The sequence below is a fragment of the Capricornis sumatraensis genome, chromosome 15, assembly GCF_032405125.1.
Source record: "Capricornis sumatraensis isolate serow.1 chromosome 15, serow.2, whole genome shotgun sequence".
NCBI classification, from domain to species: Eukaryota; Metazoa; Chordata; class Mammalia; order Artiodactyla; family Bovidae; genus Capricornis; species Capricornis sumatraensis.
Genome location: NC_091083.1, coordinates 30,820,658 through 30,841,749, shown reverse-complemented (window position 1 = coordinate 30,841,749; position 21,092 = coordinate 30,820,658).

Below are 21,092 nucleotides of genomic sequence, written 5' to 3'. Positions count from 1 at the left end.
AGCCTACCACACTCCTTCATCCATGGATTTTCCAGGCAAGAGTACTGGAGTGGGTTGCCATTTCCTTCTCCAGAGAATCTTCCCAACCCAGGGATTGAACCCGGGTTTCCTGCATTGTGGGCAGATGCTTTACTGTCTAAGCCACAAGGGAAGTCCTTCAGTAAGCCTAAGGAGAACCCAAAGCCTTATACAAGGTTGAAGTCTCAGCCAACACCTTGATTTTAACTAAGTCTTGATTTTCATGATTTTCAGCCCAGATTCCTGACCAGAGACACTGTGAGATAATACATTTATTTTGATTTAAACCAGTAAATTTGTGGCAATCTATAATGAACCAGTGAAAAACTACAAATTTTGGTACTTGGAAATGTAGTGCTGCTGGAACAAATTCCTTGTGTGACACTGAAGATAATGAAAATTGATACCCAAACTCAAATACCATTGAGGCAAAGGCTACTACATATTTAATGCCAAAGTATAGTAGGTCCTGTGCTAAATTGTAACAGGTGTTTTATATATTATTCATAATAACTGCTATAATTTTGCAAAATACTCCATTTTACAGATATGAAATGAGGTTTAATGAGGTTAAGTATCTTGTCTGAGGTTTCAAATAATTTATATAATTAAATAACTAAAAAGAATCTTATATTTAATCTGATGTTTCCCAAAATGTGTTCTTTGTATATTAATATTTGGAAAATTATTTGTTAGTTAAATAAGGTGTTGAAAACTAGATTAAACAAATCAAACATACAGATATTTTTAAACTTCAGAGTGGAGTAAAGGAATTAAGGAAACTGGCCCATGATCCATTTCTTTCCCATTACTGTTAAGAGTAAGAGAATCATTCTTACCTGTTAACCTGACTGAAAACTAACTTCCTGGTAAACAGACTCATAGTCTTTGCCAGCAGTAGAATCCTTACCTGTCAAATGCTTTTAGTAAAAAGTTTGTGTTCAGAATTGCTTACTGAAAACAAACTTAGAATCTATGGGTTTTTTTTAAAGCGTGCTGTCCAGAAATGTCAGATAAGACATGTAACTATCTGATATATAATGAAAGTGAAGTCGTTCAGTTGTGTCTGACTCTTTGCAACCCTGTGGACTGTAGCCCACCAGGCTTCTCTGCCCATGGGGTTTTCCAGGCAAGAATACTGGAGTGGGTTGACATTTCCTTCTCCAGGGGATCTTCCCCACCCAGGGATCGAACCCAGGTCTTCTGCATTGGAGGCAGATGCTTTACCCTCTGAGCCACCAGAGAAGCTATCTGATATATAAGATGGAGTCATTTTATAACCTACATATTCTAGGCTTGTGACATCATAGTATGTGTATCTGAATCTCAAAGCTCATCAATATTATGAGCCAGAAAGCCCATGTGTGATGTTGGAAGGAAGCACAGGGAGCATCACCCTTTGTCTTCCGGGCATCTTCCTGCTTCACTTGCACCAGTTGAGCATTTTAATGAAATTATTAGTAATGCTCAGGAAAGATTTCTGATTACTATGTCTGAAGTAACAATCTCATCCTTTGTGTTACCTCACAGGATTTCTCAGAATCTTTAGAATGCTGCTATATATTACAAATAAATTTCCCAGGGAAGAAAAGAGCATTGTCTTTTCCAAAATCACATTGCTATGCAATGTTTTATCCAGGTATATACTCTAGAAAGCATTTGCTGTCTCCCCAGTATAGCTTAGCTTTACTCTTCTATGAATGAGTGATACAGAATCCAAAGGTTTTAGTCTGACCTTAAGTGTTGTATTCATATTAGTTTGCTGCTGCATAATATTTATTTTGTTATTTAAAAAAGGGTTATATTTTATATAATATGCAAACAGAGTAAAACATGCAATGTATATTTTTAAAAATTCTTCATGAAATACTAAATGCTAGACTGTGAGGTGAAATCTAAATCACCATCTTGCACTGGCAGGTACCTGCCGAGCTTTGTCTTTGAGGAATGAATGAGATCTGTGCAGGCTGTTTTTAAAAATTTGTATCTGGTAAATTCAAAGGAAAACTCTGCACTTCTTCAGTATGTAATGTATGTATGTATGCATATAATATATATGCTACAACACGATATCTAGGTCCTCACAAATGGTCTTGGGGTATCTGAATAGACTGCACATCTTATCTGTTTATTAGACACACACATATATTATATATACATACATATATAGATTAATTTATTGAAATTTATATAAATATTTAAAATAATATTTTATTTTCTGTTATAAAAAACTTAACAGCTTAAATAATGCAATTTTTTTAATCTTACAGTTTTCCTTGGACCAGTTCTCTTTGCTCCTGTCTCTAGTGCCTTGTGTCAGCTCACCTCAGCCACTGTATGCGGTCCTTTCGAGAAGGCATGGGAGACACACAAGGTCAAGTAGAAAGTCAGAGAGAAACTAGGGAAAATTATAGTCTAAGTGTAAGAAAAAAATTAACAAAGGCTAAGATCTTGCTGTGGTGGCTTTGTGCGGACTAAATCTGGAACTATTTTATTGCTCTGTTTTCTTTCTGCAATAACCACTTGCAACAGAAATGACCTAAAAATACTTAAAAAATCAAGTTAGAACTGGCTTTTCATTTCTCAGGAAAGCAGATGATAAGTATGTACAATATCATACTAAGAAAACAATATTTTTCAGGAAAATATTAGTGACATGGTACTAATAAGTTGGTAAAGTACAAATATATGTAATTATTCTGTTTTCTATTTTTAATATTCAGATACAGTAGCAGCTTTTTAAAATTTTGCTTTAAAAATATATATAGCTCTCACTTTCAGAAATAATTTTACTTTTGAAAATAGTTTTTAAATATAATGGTCAATATACCAGCGTATCCATGTTGATTTCATATTCATTAAATATTTCATAAAATATAAATTTTAATCACTCTCAAATAGCCAACACTGAACAATAAAGTAAGACATCACTCTTCTTGTAATTTATGTTTTTTTGGGTGAATTTACTGTGGGATTTGTTTATATTAGAAAGTGAAGTCGCTCAGTTGTGTCCAACTCTTTGCGACCCCATGGACTGTAGCCTACCAGGCTCCTCTGTCCATGGGATTCTCCAGGCAAGAATACTGGAGTGGGTTGCCATTTCCTTCTCCAGGGGATCTTCCCAACCCAGGGACTGAACCTGAGTCTCCCGCATTGCAGGCAGATGCTTTAACCGCTGAGCCTTTTAATAAATAGATAATATTAAATAATATTTAATAGGTGCCTTTATTTGCCTGAGAGCTATGCGATATTAAAAGTTCAGGTTTTAGGAGCAATTCTACCATTGAAGACTTGTATTATTTATAGTTTAATAAAACTATAAAATTTTGAAACCTCACTTTTTTTCACCAATAAAAATATTAGTTCACACTAAATTGTTTTGACTACTTCTAGTTCTAAATGCTTCCCAAGTGGCACAGTGATAAAGAATCTGCCTGCCCATACAGGAGATGCAAGAGATACAGGCAGGTTGGATCCCTGGGTCAGGAAGATGTCCTGCAGGAGGAAATGGCAACCCGCTCCAGTATTCTTGCCTGGAGAATTCCAGGGACAGAGGAGCCTGGTGGGCTACAGTCCATGGTGTCACAAAGAGTTGGACATGACTGAGCACACAAGTTACAGCCTCTATTTTCTACATCCTCAGTATGATTTTTTTCATTGCTATAATGGAGCCTGTAGTATCCTAATTTTCTGCTACTACCCAATATTTTACATTATGATTCAAATTTGCATTTTGATTCTGTCTATAAATCTGCCATTGTTGAGGTGGGGTTGGGTTTGGAGTGATGATGGTGCATAGACAGGAAAGAAGTTTGAAAAATGCTTATACCAGTGGAAAATTTCCTTCTTTGCTCCAAGTTTGAGGTTGTCTGAGGCATTATTTCCAAGTCTAATACTAGTTTCCTGTCAGAGTCATTTAGAGCTCAAAGCCGTATTTCTTTGAGAATTGTGATTTGAAATTTTTTTACCTTAAGTTTCTTAAGCATGTTGAAACCCAGATTCTGAATATGTAGAGTATAGTAGTGACTTCGGTTGAAGGGTTCCAGTGTGCTCCTTAAAAGGTACTGAGGTTTCCACATAGAGGTTATACCCAAATTATGAATATTCATATTCTCTTTTTAGACTTAATAACCTCACTCTCTGGAAAAATTCCCACCATATCAAATGAGAGGCAAATGACCTAGAATGATGTCATAAGTGACTAGTTTTCCACACTTTCTCTTCCTAGTCCACCCCATATCCTCATCCCTGCCCGCTCCCTCCTGAAAAGGGTTTCTCCACAGGAAGTGTGACCTGGTGGGTCTGCTGTTGGTCCAGGTGTCACCTCTGGCAACTCCCTCTGCAAGTGTGTCCTTGCAAGTGGTTATTGGACCTGATTTTAAAAACTGTCACCCTGGTGATCAGAGTTGAGTCAAATTACTCTCCATCTCTGTGGACACTATTCTATGGTTGATATTGGGAGCTAGTATGATTGAAAAGGTTCTTCACTTGAAAAACAAACAAACCTCTTCCATTTAATAGCTAATTTAAACGCAAAGCTTTATAATTTAGCCTGTTTCTAAGCCACTGATTGCCTGTATTATTCCCATTCTATTTGTTACTGGAGACTCATTTGTTGGCTATATTTTAGTTATTTTTCAAACTGCATATTTCTGCTGATTGGGTCACTGATCTTTCAATGAGTCATCCAAGGATGCTGGAGTAAGTATTCACCGATGAATATTTCCCTTTATGACAGCTTTGCTTTGGGGGCTGAGCAAATGTGAGCAAATTAAACGGTACAGAGCAATAAAGTGAAAGTGGCAGGAGAGGAGGAGGAATTTTGCTATATTTTATTCTGCTAGTTGATGCAGTTTGTCTTAGACTAGATGTTCAGGCATATATTGTTAGCTACCAAGAGGGCAATACTAAAAAAGAAAGCAAGTGTATTAAAGAAGCGATCCATAACTGTGTTTGTTCCGACCTTGTAAGACAGGAAGAGGAGGCTGAAGTAGATGTTGGAAGATTTGTGTTCAGGTTGAGTATAAAATTTATTAGTGTTGTGATCTGGATGAAAGAATCATTTTCATGGACCTAAGTGTTCTTCTCTGTCTTCAGTGCTCTATTTGTTTATGAAAAAATTTGAAATAAAATAGTGACGATTGAGGCAAAAGAATAAATACAGTGTATTTTTTAAAGTGAAACAGGCACCTGGTAACAGTTAGTTAAGGAAAATGAGGTCCATTCCCTACAAGCAGGTTTTGCCCTTGTATAACCAGAAGACTTCACCAATTCTGAGGATTTCAACACATTCAATTATGGGTAATGTAACTTGGGCACTCACTCTGTCCTTCTTAAACAAATGCCACATTTTACCACTTGGCTTCCATGAATAGAAACTCATTTTCAGTGTTTATGCTTTTTTTTTTTTAATATATTGCTAGCATTTTGTTCCTCTATTTCTGAGAAGTTAAAAATGACTACTGGCTCAGGAAATAGTCAAGGCTTTACTGTGTTCTTCCAGCCTCTGCAGGTAGATGAGGCGAGATTAGGATGGTAGGAGGCTTAGGAGGGTGGAGTGGAAACCATCAAATTTTCCTAGTGCCGTTTCAAGTTTATTTGCCAGGAGCTCATAGGGAAAAAAGTTTCTCTTCTATGTCCCTTTGTAAATAGACTTAGCCTTCCTTTGCTTTACTAATGTCCTGGCTAAGCTAAAATACCACAGTAAACAAGGAACACATGTAAGGACTCCGTATACTCCAGACAATAACAACTACTGTGGCAGGGGTCAAAGAGTACGAATTGCAAAGTAAGCCAGGACTGACTCTGCACAGGCCCCAGTGTGAGAAGTCTCATTTGTGAGCCCAGGTTTGTCTCTAATGTGCTGCTGAATATTGGGGTGGGTTGTGGCCATCTGTTTCCTTTAGGGAACAGCACCTAAGCTGTCACATAGATGTGATGTATTTTTTGAAAGAATCTGAAGATATAAAGAGGAGAGTGATTGAAATGAAGTAGCATAGCATCTAACAGTAAAGGAAGTGATCAGAAAGGGAACTGATAAATGGGAAGAAGTGTTAAAGGCCCAGAGGAAAGACCAAGAAAGCCCATGAAAAAGGGTCAGGTTATCACGAGAGCCCAAAGGGTTGAGAGTATGTCAGGAAGTGGGGTGCTGCCATCTAACATTGCCAAGGCAGATCTGTTCCAGCGTAGACTAGGTCCAGGATGTGGCAAGGCAACAGATGAGCAATGGATATCATGGAGGTGGAAGTCTGTGGTGATGAAGGGGTTAGGAACCTGGGAAGTAGAAAGCTGCATGTAGATCTTGAGGTCAGTCAAAGGATGGATGGGAAATGATGAGGACCATGACTGCAAGAACTCCTCAGTGACAGAGGAGGAGGAACCAGAAGATCAGAAAGGAGAGAGGCAGACATGACCCCCGTGCTGTGTCTCTCCCCCACATCCTTGCCATTGGTGATTATAGTCCTTCCCACCTTCCCACCCCAAAAGACATCTCTTCCTTTCCCCTTGCATTTGTGCTGGTCTTATAACTTGTATCAGCAGATGTACAGAGAGTGATGGAAATGATGGTTTGGAACTTGGGCCTCAAAAACCTTGAGTGCCTCCACCTGTTTCCTTCCTGGTTCTTCCCAGCATCCCAAGCTAGTCTGCTGGCCTCATTCACATGGAGCAGAAATACGCTGTCCCACTTGAGGTCGGCCTGGTCTAGCCATAACTCCATCATCCTGGCAGCAGTAATGAATCCAGCTGAGACCAGAAGAAAACCCCAGAGGAGCACAGTCCAAATTGCTGCCCTGCAGAATTATGAGTAGTGTAAATGATTCTTGTTTTAAGCCCTTAAGTTTTAGATCAGTTTGTTATGCAGCGAAAGCTAACGTGTGAAAATGACTATGACAAGGAAGAACAGAAAACAGCAGAGCTGAATGGCATGAGCCTCAAAGAAATCTTTTCAATAAAGGCGCAGATTATAATATGCATGCTAAGTTGCTTCAGCTGGGTCCAACGTTTTGCAACCCTATGGATTGTAGCTGGCCAAGCTCCTCTGTCCGTGGAATTTGGAGTGGGCTGCTGCGCTCTCCTCCGTTAGGTCTTCTCGACCCAGGGACTGAACCCCCATGTCCTGTGTCTCCTGCATTGGCAGGCAGGTTCCTTACCACTAACATCAGATTGTTACAGTCGGTCTTTAAGATTCGGAGAGGCACAGCGTGATATTTGAGGGCATTTATTCCACCTCTTATGTGGGACACTAGGGGAGTGTTCAGAAAATAAAAACTAATGTGTTTCCTAGATTTGGGGAACTCCAAATATGTGTTCAGTTACACAGTCACTCATTAAAATCTTAAATCAGTTCTCATATTTTATATATGATGAGTGAGATTTATGAGAAAGTAAATAATTTATAATTAGCAAGACCTAGCCCTTCATCTGAATTGGCCTCTGTGTACAGATTTCCAAATTTGTCAGATTCCCTTCAACTAATTGTTCTTCTGATGCCCCACTCATAATGGCCTCTCTTCTATTAGTACTAATCTCACCAACATTAGACATCACGTCTTATCCTTTGTTATTTCCCTGTAGTACTTCGTGCTGAGTTATACACGCGCGTGCATGCTCAGTTGTGTCCGACTCCATGGACTGTAGTGTGCCAGGCTCCTCTGTCCATGGAATTCTCCAGGCAAGAATATTGGGGTGGGTAGCCATTCCCTTTTCCAGGGGATCAAACCTGGACCTCCTGCATTTTAGGCAGATTCTTTGTCATCTGAGCCACTAGAGGAGCCCTTAGAAGTAGGTTACAAATTAGAAAGTAGTGAAAATATTAGAAATGAATAAGATTTATTTTTGTAAAAATCTTAAAACAACTATTCTATTATCCTGCTTGGCAGAAATGTTTTAGCATCAGTGATGAAAGACAGGACGTTGATGGCCTAGAAATTATTTCTACCTGATATATTTCATTTTCTAGAATCTGTCATTCTCTATAATGTACCTTATCAGGCCACTATATGGTACATGAACTTTTCTCAGACTGTTTGATTATGAATTCAGTTGATTAAAATTATCATAATTATGACCATTTTTCCTTTCAGAAAAAATCTTTTTTAAAACCTATCTCTTCAGCCTTGGCTTAATTTATCTTGGTTCAGGTCTCCTGGGTTTATGCTGATTGACCACTTTGCTCTCTAGCATGGATCCGGTGTATAACCAGAGAGTGAAGCTGTGTCCAATTATCCGTTTCTATACAAAGTTAGTGCATATGCTCTTGTATGCAGTGCACACCTGGACTTTGCTGTGTGTTTTTCCAGGTACTGCATTGCCTGAAGCCTATCTCTGAAATCTGTAGAAGTACAAACAAAAACACACAGGCCATCCTTGGGTAAATAAATAGTATTCATGCACTAATGAAGGCTTTCTCACCCAGACCTGTTTTCCCAAATGCGTTCTTCCAGCGATGGTCTTAGAGCCAATCCTTGTAAGTTCATTACCAGATCTGGCCTTCGATCTTAGGAGAGTAGCTTCTTAGGGAAATGAAATATGGTTCCCCTTTGCCAGTGGAATAAATAGGAGACAGGACAGAGAAAAACAACATGACAAGGGGCTCATCTGCAAGATGTCAGAATCTCAGGTCTTGAATCCTGGAAGAAAATTAGTGGTTGTCTGGACTGAATATGTTCTGCATACAAATGCAGCTAGGTTTTTCCTTTTATTTGTTTGGAGAATTTCAAGAAATGCCAGTCTTCACTGACATGAATTCATAAGATTTGGCTTTGAGTGCACTACTGTTCTTGCCAAAGAAGACTGCTTTTTCCCACTTTCTATTTGGCTGTGGTTGTGCTGGACGAGTGCGCCTCCCAGGGGAGAGGAGGGAGCCGCAACCTGGTGGCTCTGTCTGGGCACTTGGAGCCCTGGGCCTTGGTCTGGGAGAGCCCTGCCCTCCTTTCGGGAGATGAAAGGGAGAGAGCTGATCAAGGGGAAGACATGTGAGGGCACCACTTAGCAACAACTTTGGGGACAAATGAACAACCAGAATGCTCCAGAGTACACTGATCGTTAAAATGGTATTTTGTCTGCAAAACAATTAATTTACTCATTAATGACCCAGCCCAACTCAGAATCCAGGACTGAGTGTTTATGAGTTGATTAAGCAGATGCAGATATTGATAAGTGAAAGACTTTAAATAAAATTTTTCAAGGAAACAGCTTCTGAAGTTGAGCACAAGCATTTCAACTTGGGATGTGCCACATAGGGAACACAGAAAGCTAGTCATGGCAACTCTTCCGCTCATGAAGGCTTGTGCCTCTGACTCAGCAAGGCTTCTATATTTTTTCTTTTCTTTTTTTAAATTAGCCTATAGTTGATTTATAATGTTGCGTCAGTTTCAGGTGTACAGCACAATGAATATTTATTTTTCAGATTCTTTTCCATTACAGGTTTTTACAAAATATTGAGTACAGTTCCTTGTGCTATATGGTAGGTCTATTTAAAATAGATAAACATGTAATGCATTTATTTAAATATTTAAATATGTAATGTATATATGCTAATCCCAATCTCTTAATTTAACTTTCCCTCATCTTTCCCTTTGGTAAGCATAAGTTTGTTTTCTACGTCTATGGGTCTATTTCTATTTTGCAAATTCATTTGTACTTTTTTCAGGTTCCACTTATAAGTGATATCATATAATATTTGTCTTTCCCTGTCTGATTTAATTCACTTAGTGTGATAATCTCTAGGTCCATCCATATTACTGCAAATGGTAATATTTCATTCTTCTTTATACCTGAGTAGTACATATATACATACACACACTCACATATACACATACTATACTTCTTTATCCATTCATCTGTTGGTGGGTTTTTAGGTTGTTTTCATGTCTTGGCCATTACAAGTAGTGCTGCTATAAACATTGGGATGAATGTATCTTTTTGAATTAAAATTTTTTCCAAATATATGCCCAGGAGTGGGATTGAAGGATTACATGGTAACTCCATTTTTGTGTTTTTTAAGCAATGTTTCTAATAACAGATATTGTTTGAGGAGCAAACTTATGTAAGTTGTAGGATAATATGAAGTCTAATTTTAAAATTGCCCAGTGCCAAAGCATATCCAGATTTATAGATTTAGTGACATCTGGTCCCATCACTTCATGGGAAATAGATGGGGAAACAGTGGAAACAGTGTCAGACTTTATTTTGGGGGGGGCTCCAAAATCACTGCAGGTGGTGATTTCAGCCATGAAATTAAAAGACGATTACTCCTTGGAAGGAAAGTCATGACCAACCTAGATAGCATATTCAAAAGCAGAGACATTACTTTGCCCACAAAGGTCCGTCTAGTCAAGGCTATGGTTTTTCCAGTAGTCATGTATGGATGCGAGAGTTGGACTGTGAAGAAAGCTGAGCACCAAAGAATTGATGCTTTTGAACTGTGGTGTTGGAGAAGACTCTTGAGAGTCCCTTGGACTGCAAGGAGATCCAACCAGTCCATTCTAAAGGAGATCAGTCCTGGGTGTTCTTTGGAAGGACTGATGCTAAAGCTGAAACTCCAGTACTTTGGCCACCTCATGCGAAGAGATGACTGGAAAAGGCTCTGATGCTGGGAGGGGTTGAGGGCAGGAGGAGAAGGGGACGGCAGAGGATGAGATGGCTGGATGGCATCACTGACTCGATGGACATGAGTTTGAGTAAACTCCGGGAGTTGGTGATAGACAGGGAGGCCTGGCGTGCTGCAATTCATGGGGTTGCAAACAGTCGGACACGACTGAGTGACTGAACTGAACTGAACTGAACACTTGAAAAGAGTTTCAGAGATTATCTACAGCTTCCTCCTCATTTCTTAAATTTCTTTTTATTTTTTATTTATCATGACCAGAAAGTGTAACTAAAATTCACCTTCCCAACAATTTCCAAGTGTACAGTACAAAACTGCTAATTACACACATACTGTTTGCAGCAGATTCCGAAGCCACCCCAGATCTTCATGACCAAGACCTGACAGGAAAGAGTAACTCCTCACTGCCTCCTTCCCCAGCTCCACTCTTCCTCATTCTCTCAGGAAATGATACTTAGACTATATGCTTTGGATCTCAAAGTCAGATTCCTTCATAGCTAATACGGACAGAACTATTGTTAAAATCAAGGTTTCTTGTTCATCTGAAGTCACTGTGATTCCCTTAACGATAGCTCAGTGAAAGAAAAGAAATGGGTTCTCTTTGTCTGACATGGATATTAGTTTTTGAAGGAGTATAGGTCAGTATTGTGTGTGTGTTTGTGTGTGTGTGTGTGTGTGTCTGTAGGGAGATGTCAGTCTTACATATCTGAATATAATTATGTGGAGAAAAGTGGAAAAGGAAAGTGAGTAAAAAGGAAGGCAGGATGTGAGGCAGCGTGGTTAGTGCACACCGAGCTGTGGGAAATGGAAGATTGTTTGTTTTCTCTTGCAAAATACTGGAGGCATCTTCATGATGAACAACAGTGGTCAGATCTCCTGACTAATAAATACTTATTGTATTCCCACTCAAGCAATGATGGAGTAGGGATTCTCAAAGAAAAGTATTCCAACCATCAAAGATGTAAGAATTCTGACTAGGATACCAAAAAATGTGTGTTGGTAGCTCAGTCATGCCCGACTCTTTGTGACCCCACAGACTATAGCCTGCTGGACACCTGTGTCCATGGAGTTCAACAGGCAAGGATACTGGAGACGGCTGCCATGCCCTCCTCCAAGGGATCTTCCTGAAGCAGGGATCGAAAACTAGTCTCTTACTTCTGCTTTGGCAGGTGAGTTCTTTACCACTAGCACCACCTGGAAAGCCCAGAATACCAAAAGGATAACTTTAAATATGTACTAAGCCTTTAAGAATGTTAGGAAAATATACAAGTCTCAAAACAAAGAGTGGGGCTGCATATCAGTGTGCTAATGAGGCACTGAAACCACTTCTGTGAGAGTTTTTTCCTGTTGTCAGGTGCCACATACTTTAATGATCACACAGGGAACGAGAGACAAGGACTTGGTCCACATCATGGGTGGGGGAAATTGTACTAGGTTGGCCAAAAAGTTCTTTTGCTTTCTCTGTAAGATGTTGTGGAAAACCCAAATGAACTTTTTGGCCAACCCAATAACAGACTGTTATAGACTTGGAAGGCCCAGGAAACTAAACCTTTTATGGGAGGATATCGTAGAAAAATATTTTCTAAGCAAAGGAGGATTGGTTAATCTTCACCTTGACTCTGCTGTAAAACAAAAAACATTCCAGATATCTGCTCTGAAAATTCAGAGTGACAGTCTTAATCTCACAAAGGTCTGAAATTCCATCTGATGCCACTTTTGTGCTCTAGCAAACCTCCAGCCTAGAAACGTATTTAATGTAGGCCAGGTGTGAGGCAGAAACACAGGGAAATTATCTCCAGAGGTATCACTACCCCACCCAGTTACTTCAAGATTCCACTTATCGAAGTCATACCAAAACAAGAACTTGATGAAAAATTACAAAACACATGAAAGCAAGATATCACTAAGGAGAGAAGGCCAAAAGACAGACAGAAACCCTCAAGGGCTTCAGATGTTGCAGTTAGTGAATACAGATGTAAAATAGCTAATATGATATATTTAAAGAAATAAAGTGGGAAGGTGGAAGCCTATACATGGATATGAGACAAGTTAAAAATGACTAGGTAAATTAGAAAATAAGCAGATAGAAGTTCTGGAAATGTGAGAACATAATCTAAATTAAATCTCAATAGCTAGATTCCAGAGTAAAATTAGACTTTGCTGAAGAGAAAAGTCATGGGTTGAAGTATTTGTCTGAAGATATTAAGAAAGAAGCATATGCATTCAGACAGTACAACAGGGGAGAAAAGTCAAAATTTTTCACCAACAGACTGTAAGGATTTAACATGATTCTGATTAGAGCTCTAGAAGAGAAGAAAGAATGTGGGAAAGGAGTCGAATTTAAGAGGTAAAAACATGGTGAATTTGTCAGAATTGGGAAATAAATTTATAATCAATCCAAAAAACTGTCAGGACAAAAAAAATTGGAAAAGCAAACAGATAGAAACAGAAATAAAAAAGAAATAAATGTTTGTGAACTAAACTTGATAGCTAAAATTTTTTTAAAAAATTAGGTAGATTAATAAAAATGAGTTAGATGTTTTGTATAACATACACAACTAAAATAAGAAGTATATATTATTTTGATTGAAAGAAAATGACAGCTTATTAAACAAAAATACTAGGCAAATATCACACACAAGGAAGTTAAATAGATATTTTAATATTAGACAAAATAGTCTTTGAAACAAAAACATTATTAGTTACAAGTATGTCCAGTACACATGATAAATAATACTAGGAAGATAATTTAATATCTGTATGCAGTAAATATAACTTCTTAAAATATACAAGGCAGACATTAGGGAAATAAAAACAATAACAAAAATTCAATATCTTAAAGTGAATTTGTAACACAACCCTCAGTTTGGTGTATATAATTGGTAATTCAAGCAAACCCCAGATGAGAAAGTTATAGAATACTCAAATGAATAAGTAAATAAGTAATAATATTGTTATAATAATCATGTTTAGAATATCATACTTGATATGTGATGATAGATATTCTTTTCATACTTCATTTTTAAAATCAGATATAGGAAAGAAGAGGAAAGGCAGAAAATGAATGAGCTAGGAAATAAACAAAAAATTAGAAAAATTACAAGAAAAATATCATAAGGAAGCAGAGGACAAATTTTAAAATAAGAATAGGTATTAAGGAAATAGAGTACAAAGCTACAAAAGAAGAAAACAAAGAACCTAAATCTATTCTTTAAAAAGGCTGGTGATGACCCACAGAGATGTTATGGGGAGGGAGGTGGGAGGGGGGTTCATGTTTGGGAACACATGTAAGAATTAAAGATTTTAAAAATTAAAAAAAAATAAAATAAAATGAGCAGAAAAAAACAAAAAAACAAAAAAAAATTAAAAGCTTCTGCACAACAAAGGAAAATATACAAAAAAAATAAATAAAAAGGCTGGTGAAACAGAAATCTGCTAAGATCAATATAAAACAGGAGAGTAGGCAATAGAAATAACACTGGGAAATAAAACAGAGGGACATAATTGTAAATGCAACAGATTAAAAAATAAGAAACCATGTACAAACTTTATGGCAATAAATTTTAAAACTTAGAAGAAAATACCTTCGATAAAATATAAATCACCCAAACTGACTCAACATGAAATAAAAAGCCCCATAATATAGAAATTGGACATTTTTTTTCCCCCAGAAAACAAACAACAGGCTTAAATGATTTTATAAGTATGTTCACCAAATATATGAGAAATGCATTATTAAATTTTAGCCAAACCTTAGAGAAGGAAAAAATAAAAGAGGATTCATGTCTCCACTCATTTTATGAGGTTTATATAACCATAAAGCCCAAACCAAGGAGGGATAATATGGGAAATAGCAACTAAATGCCAATCATTTTATGAAAATAGCTTTAAAAACCTGAAATATCACTTTAATACTCGTTAGCAAGTTACGGAAGAATATTACCAACTCATTTACTTATATAAAGTTCAATACTGTATAAGACTGAACTGTTTAAAACATATATATATTTAAGGCGTTGGAATTATTTCTTTAAAATGCGAGAAAATAAGCACAAAGTTTAACAATAATGGTATTCTCACGGGAGGGGGTCATACAATTCTACATACTGTTATATTTTATTTCTCATACTAGGTGGTATACATGGAGTTGCTTATATTGGACTGAATGTATATAAACCCTTTTGCAAGTATATATTGTTTTCTTTATATATGAGTTATGCTATGTAAATGCAAACTAGAAGACACAGTAGCACCTCTAAACATTGTGTGACTAAAAGATTCATGAATCTTCTTGGTGGATTAAAGACATAATAATAATAATAATATGATTGAATGAACATCTATATTGTCCTAAGGTGAGAAATTGGCCTCACAGAAGAGAGACCCTGAGATTCTCACTTTATCTGCTCTGAAATTGCAACACTGACAGATGATCAGAGAGAATAACAAAAATGAATATTCAGTAGAGGGTTTTACTTAAGAGATGAAAGAAAATGTTTACTATAAGCCCATTATCCAGGTTCAAATGTACATCTTGGAGACCTAGATATTCTTCCAAATAATTTTGTCATAAAGTTTGAGATTTGATAGCAGAGCTGCTAAAAAGAAAAATGTGTATGGGTAGGTGGGAGGGGGAAGCTTATGTATATTGTTGCCAAAATTTCAATCTGTTAAAAAAAAAAAACCTGTCTACTACAGGAAAAATCGACCGTATGTTATCTTAAACTAGAAACTATCAACACGCCAGTATTTTTTATAATTGCACTTATTACTTACATTAACTTATTATAATCTTAAATAGATTTCATCTGGAATAGCTTTTATTTGGCATCTCTCATAAAACTGTATTTATGCTGAATATTATTCCTTCTTATTTAATGATGTTGCTTTTCATTTTTACCAACAAAAGTAGCTTCAGCAAATATGCTGAAGGAAATTTCTCATTATCACCGAATGTAAAGCTTGTGTGAAAAGGGGAATCAGGAATGATGAACTGTTTCAACAAAGTGAATCATTTTGTTTAAATCATTTAGGCACAAGGTCCAAGTATAACATATGCCTTCAGGAAGTTTTACTCACAATATTTTTGCTCTATTGCCTGACTTCTGTAATTCACCATGACTTAACCCTTCTGTTTCAGGTCCTGACTCTGCCTTGCAATGAACTGGTTACTATCTGCATATAATGCAGTTTCAGGAACACTGAGAAGTACTGACTACTCAAGAACTTTTCTCTATTGGGATGAGGACATTGCTTGGCTCTGTGCATCTTATTTCTTGTCTATAAGGACATAATATATACAAGGAGAACAATGACAGCCCATAATTTCTGTCTTTAAACATGGGCAACTCGGTTACAATATAGAGACTTCTAGCATAATTAAAAATTTTCCCTTAACAGAGTAAAAATTGTCTCATTATCACTTCATGTGAACCAGTGGAAATATGCTTTCCTTCTGAAATTTTATAAGAACCCAATCTCCAACCAAAATACAAAAGAGCAAAGCTAATTCACTTGCAACCTCAACTTTCATCATTATAAAGAAGAACTGTAACAACCTGGAAGGGTGGGATGGGGTGGAAAAGTGGGAAGGAGGTTCAAGAGGGAGGGAACATATGTATGCTTATGGCTGATTCATGTTGTTGTATGGCAGAAACGAATACAGCATTGTAAAGCAATTGTCCTCTAATTAGAAATAAATAAACTAAAAAAAGTGGATTAAAAAGCACAACCTAACTACATGTTGTCTATAAAACCCTCATTTTAAATATAAAGACATACAGACTAAAAGCAAACAAATGGAGACAAATGTATCATGCTAACACTAGTCCAGAAAAAAAGCAGGAGTAGTTATGTTAATTTCAGACAGAGCTGACTTCAAAGCAAGGAAAGTTATCAGGATAAAGAAGGGTATTACATAATGATAAAGAGGTCAGCTCAAGAAAATAAACATATGAACAACAACAGCATCAATACAAAAGAATAATAATAGTTTTTACTCTGTTACTGTATATATATATAAAGTATTGAATAACAATTCTTTACAATAGTGTACTAGCTAGGGTACTGGGCAGCATATCACGTGAAATTTGATGAAAGATGAAAATTTTTAGATATAAGACTGATTCACTTCAAACTACCCAGATCATCAGAAAATATTGCCTAAAATTTAGTTTTAGGCTTTTAAAGTACATTTTAATTCTTTTTTAAATGCCTTGTGAGTAGTATATTTGTTCATTTTCATTTGACTAGACTAGCTGTAATTCTCAGTGTCAGAGGTTACTGAGCATAGTCAATTAGGCAGACGTAGATTGACTTCTTGAGCTTGGCCTTGAGACAGGAAATGATACAGTGTGAGATAAACAAAGTAATTACAGTATGAAATATACAAAGTAGTGGAGTCTTTGAGACTATTGATGAAGCTGCTCACTAAACATACTGGCTTCTAAACCAGCCCAGTCTGTAGAGATCAGCTCTGTATTCTTGGCATTTTCTTGTTCATTTGGAAGCAACAGATAGACAAGAGTAAAAAGGATATTTCTCCAGTACTTGCCTTCCAACAGAAAATATAGTTTAAATATAAATGGATCTTCAGACTATTTCTTCATGAGCCAACTGTGTTTTGTTATATGTTTCAATGCCCCTGAGGGCTACTTGGTTTATTTTCCTCGTAAAAGAATGAAGGGAGGGAAGCGTTGTACCAAGCAGTGGCCTCACAGGCTTTTCGTGGGTGCAAGGCCAACTGTGCTTCCTGCCATCTGCCTCATTCCATCTCCTGGTGCTTGTTAGGAACCTGGCAGCCCTAGAGGCAGAAACCTGGCAGGTCTAGTTGTTGATCTGTAAGAGCTGCTTGATTTGCTAGCTTTGCCAAGCAAGTCTCCTGGGGTAAAGACAGGAAAACTATTGAAACTCTAAACTGAGGGAAGTACAGGGTGAGAGCTTAAACTGAGAAGACTATTGAAACAGTGGGACTTCCCAGACCACTGTGGTCCCCAACCTTGTATCTTGATTCATTATTGCCACCATGATACACATTCAGCAGCAAATGCTGATCACAGTCTGCCTCCCTGTCTCCAAAACCACCATTTAGAAAAACTGGATGTGAACCCTTCATTTACTTTTTTTTGTTCAGAAAACCCCAGATTCCTATTTGTGGCATCCATTTAGACACCTTTCAAGTGACAGAAGAGCTCAGTTTTTCACTTCAACTTGGCCTACGTTTGCTGGTCTTTATCAGTTGGGAATTTGTGTCATCTGCCTCTCATTTCCTGCCCGGGAGTCTCAGGTCCTCCACGTAGAAGAACGAATACTGTTCCACTGACATCTTAAAATTGAGAAAGGAAAGGGAAGGATACTTCTAACTAAAATGTTCCTAAGAGAAACAGGAAAATCCATTGTCTTCAAACTACAGTGTCACAGTAGTAGCAGTGATATTCACAATCTAAATATGTAATCATCTGAAATTCTAAGATTTAGATTTGCTGGTTGAGAACTTATCCAGAAAGTATTGGGTTGTCCAAAAAGTTTGTTCAGGTTTTTTTCATAAGATGTTAAGGAAAAACCCAAATGAACTTTCTGGCTGACATAACAGTAAGTAGAATTTATTGAAGTGGTTTAACAGCCTCACTCTCTATAGATCAAGGATCATAATTATATCCTCAGATTTTATTTTTATACCCAAACATTTTGAAAACCACTGCCTTTCTGAAGTTCCCAGGTGAGACATCAGCATTGCTGTACCATGCTCAAACCCCAAATATCTCAGTGATGGCTGTTCTGTTTTGGACCAATTGCCCTGAGTTTCTCATCCTTCAGGTGCTATAAACCTTCCTGGCAGCAAGACCAGCAGCCTTGACATTTTTAGCTCACATGTCTAGGGAAGCCTCCTGACTTCCAGATTTCCTGCTGGTTAGACAGTCCACCGAGACACTCAGTTGCCATGTGCTCTGGAGGTCTGCTTCTCTCCAGGTTTCCTGAGTTCTCAATCATTTCAGACTCAGAGACTTGCAGGATTAAACCCATCATTCCTCCCATATCCCCACTCCTCACTCGTTATCAGAAAAGCAAGACTCTCAGATGAATTGTGATCATGTAGACTCATGTGCCCAATTCCCTGTGCAAATCCCGTGTTCTACCCAAACTCCCAGAACTTTCTCTGATTTTTCCTCTACTTAGCTCTCTTGGTCTGTTAAAAGCAAATTCTGTTCCTCTAAGCATTCACTTCTGTTTATTATTCCAACAGAAACTTAGCTATTTCTTGAGGACACTCCTTCCCTTCAGGTCCTCAAAAAAAAAAAAGGTTTTTCTCCCTCTCCCTCTCTACCCTAATACTTCAAGATCTGCTTGTGGAGTTGATAGAATCCCTGCTTCTGCTTGTTACTTCCCAACTCTTCTGGCTTTTCAAAAACATAAGCTCATTTGAAATGTTTGTCAGACTTTACCATTCCATGTGTTCTAGCATCTCTTAGCCACTGTCTTCCCCTTCCCTGAAGCATGGTGATCTCAGACATTCCGCTATATGTCATCTGATACTCTGGCCCCTTAGGTCTTTAGGCTTCTTATCCCTAGCGAACTTTTCTCCACCTCGTCTCGGATGATGCCAAGGATCTCACAAGGATCCAGATCTGGTCATCACCAATGACAGCATTGCTTCTGAAATCTTGATTTCGAATATGAAGAGTCTGGGACTCTCACCCTTTATTTTAGAGCATTTATTCTACTAGAACCATTCCAGCATCATCACAGAAACTTCAAATTTGCCTATTCCTTTCACTACCCATGATCATATCTTCTTTCCTCACTTCCATGTTTAAGAAAGTCTTCTTAGATCTCTTGTTGCAGTCTCCTGACCTGCCAGCTCCACATTTTGTGAAATTGCATGAAGTTTCTGTTTTCACTCTACCACCTTCTGGTATCTCTTCTAATCACTGCAACTGAGCCTTTGTCTTCACCATTCTACTCAAAGAAACTTTCATGAGTCATGAATGCTTGACAAAACCAGGGGTCTACTCTTTGTCCTTATCTCCGTTGCTCTTGTTAGTATTATAGACATTCATCTGAAAGTGTCACTTTCATCTGCTGGAGTACATGACACCATACCTTCCTGTGGTTTTCTTTATAATTCACTGGTTGCTCCTCTCAAATCGTATGCTGGATAATTGTCCTCTGCTGTTAAATATTGGCTTGCCCAGAATCCTGTCCTTGCCATTCTCTTTTTTAAAAAAATAATTTTAATCCGTTTATTATTTATTTTTGGCTGTGCTAGGTCTTTGTTGCTGCACACGGGCGTTCTCTAGTTGCAGAGAGCCAGAAGCTACTCTTTTTTTCAGTGCGCAGGCTTTTTTGTGGTGGCTTCTCTTGTGGAGTATGGGCTCTGGGGCACACTGGCTTCAGTAGTTGTGGCACACGGGCTCAGTAGTTGCAGTTCCTGGGCTCTAGAGCACAGGCTCGATATTGTGGTGCACAGGCTTAGCTAATCTGCACCATGCAAGATATTCCTGGACCAGGAATGGATGCCGTGTCCTCTGCATTGGCAGGCGGATTCTTTACCACTGAGTCGCCTTACCATTCGTCTTTATATTATACTTTCTTTTTAAGTGATCTCAACCAGTCCTTGTTAATTAAATACCAATCATACACAAATGACTCTTCAATGTGTAGTGTAACCTGGGCTTCTCTCAAGAGGCTCAAATTCAATTGAGACTTGTTTGCTTGAAATTCTTTTACATCACAGCATCAACCTTATCTAAACAAAATTACTGATTGTCTATTAAAACTTTTTATTACCAAATTCTCCATCTTAATAAACAATACTATTATTCATTCAGTATTTAAGTCCAAAAACTAGAGATCATTCTTGATTTCTCTCTTTCCTCTACAGCTCAGTTCAGTTCAGTTGCTCAGTCATGTCTAACTCTTTGTGACCCCATGGACGGCAGCACCCCAGGATTCCCTGTCCATCACCAGCTCCCGGAGCTTGCTCAAACCCATTGAGTTGGTGATGCCATCCAACCATCTCATCCTCTGTTGTCCCTTTCTCATCCTGCCTTCAATCTTTCCCAGCATCAAAGTCTTTTCTAATGAGTCAGCTCTTTGCATCAGGTGGCCAAAGTATTGGAGTTTCAGCTTCAGCATCAGTCCTTCCAATGAATATTCAGAACTGATTTCCTTTAGGATGGACTGTTGGATCCTCTTGCAGTCCAAGGCACTCTCGAGTCTTCTCCAACACCACAGTTCAAAAGCATCAATTCTTTGGCTCTCAGCTTTGTTTATGGTCCAACTCTCACATCCATACATGACTACTGGAAAAACCATAGCTTTGACTAGACAGACCTTTGTCAGCAAAATAATGTTTCTGCTTGTTAATATGCTGTCTAGCTTGGTCATACATTTTCTTTCAAGGAGCAAGTGTCTTTTAATTTCATGGCTACAGTCACCATGTGCAGTAATTTTGGAGCCCAAGAAG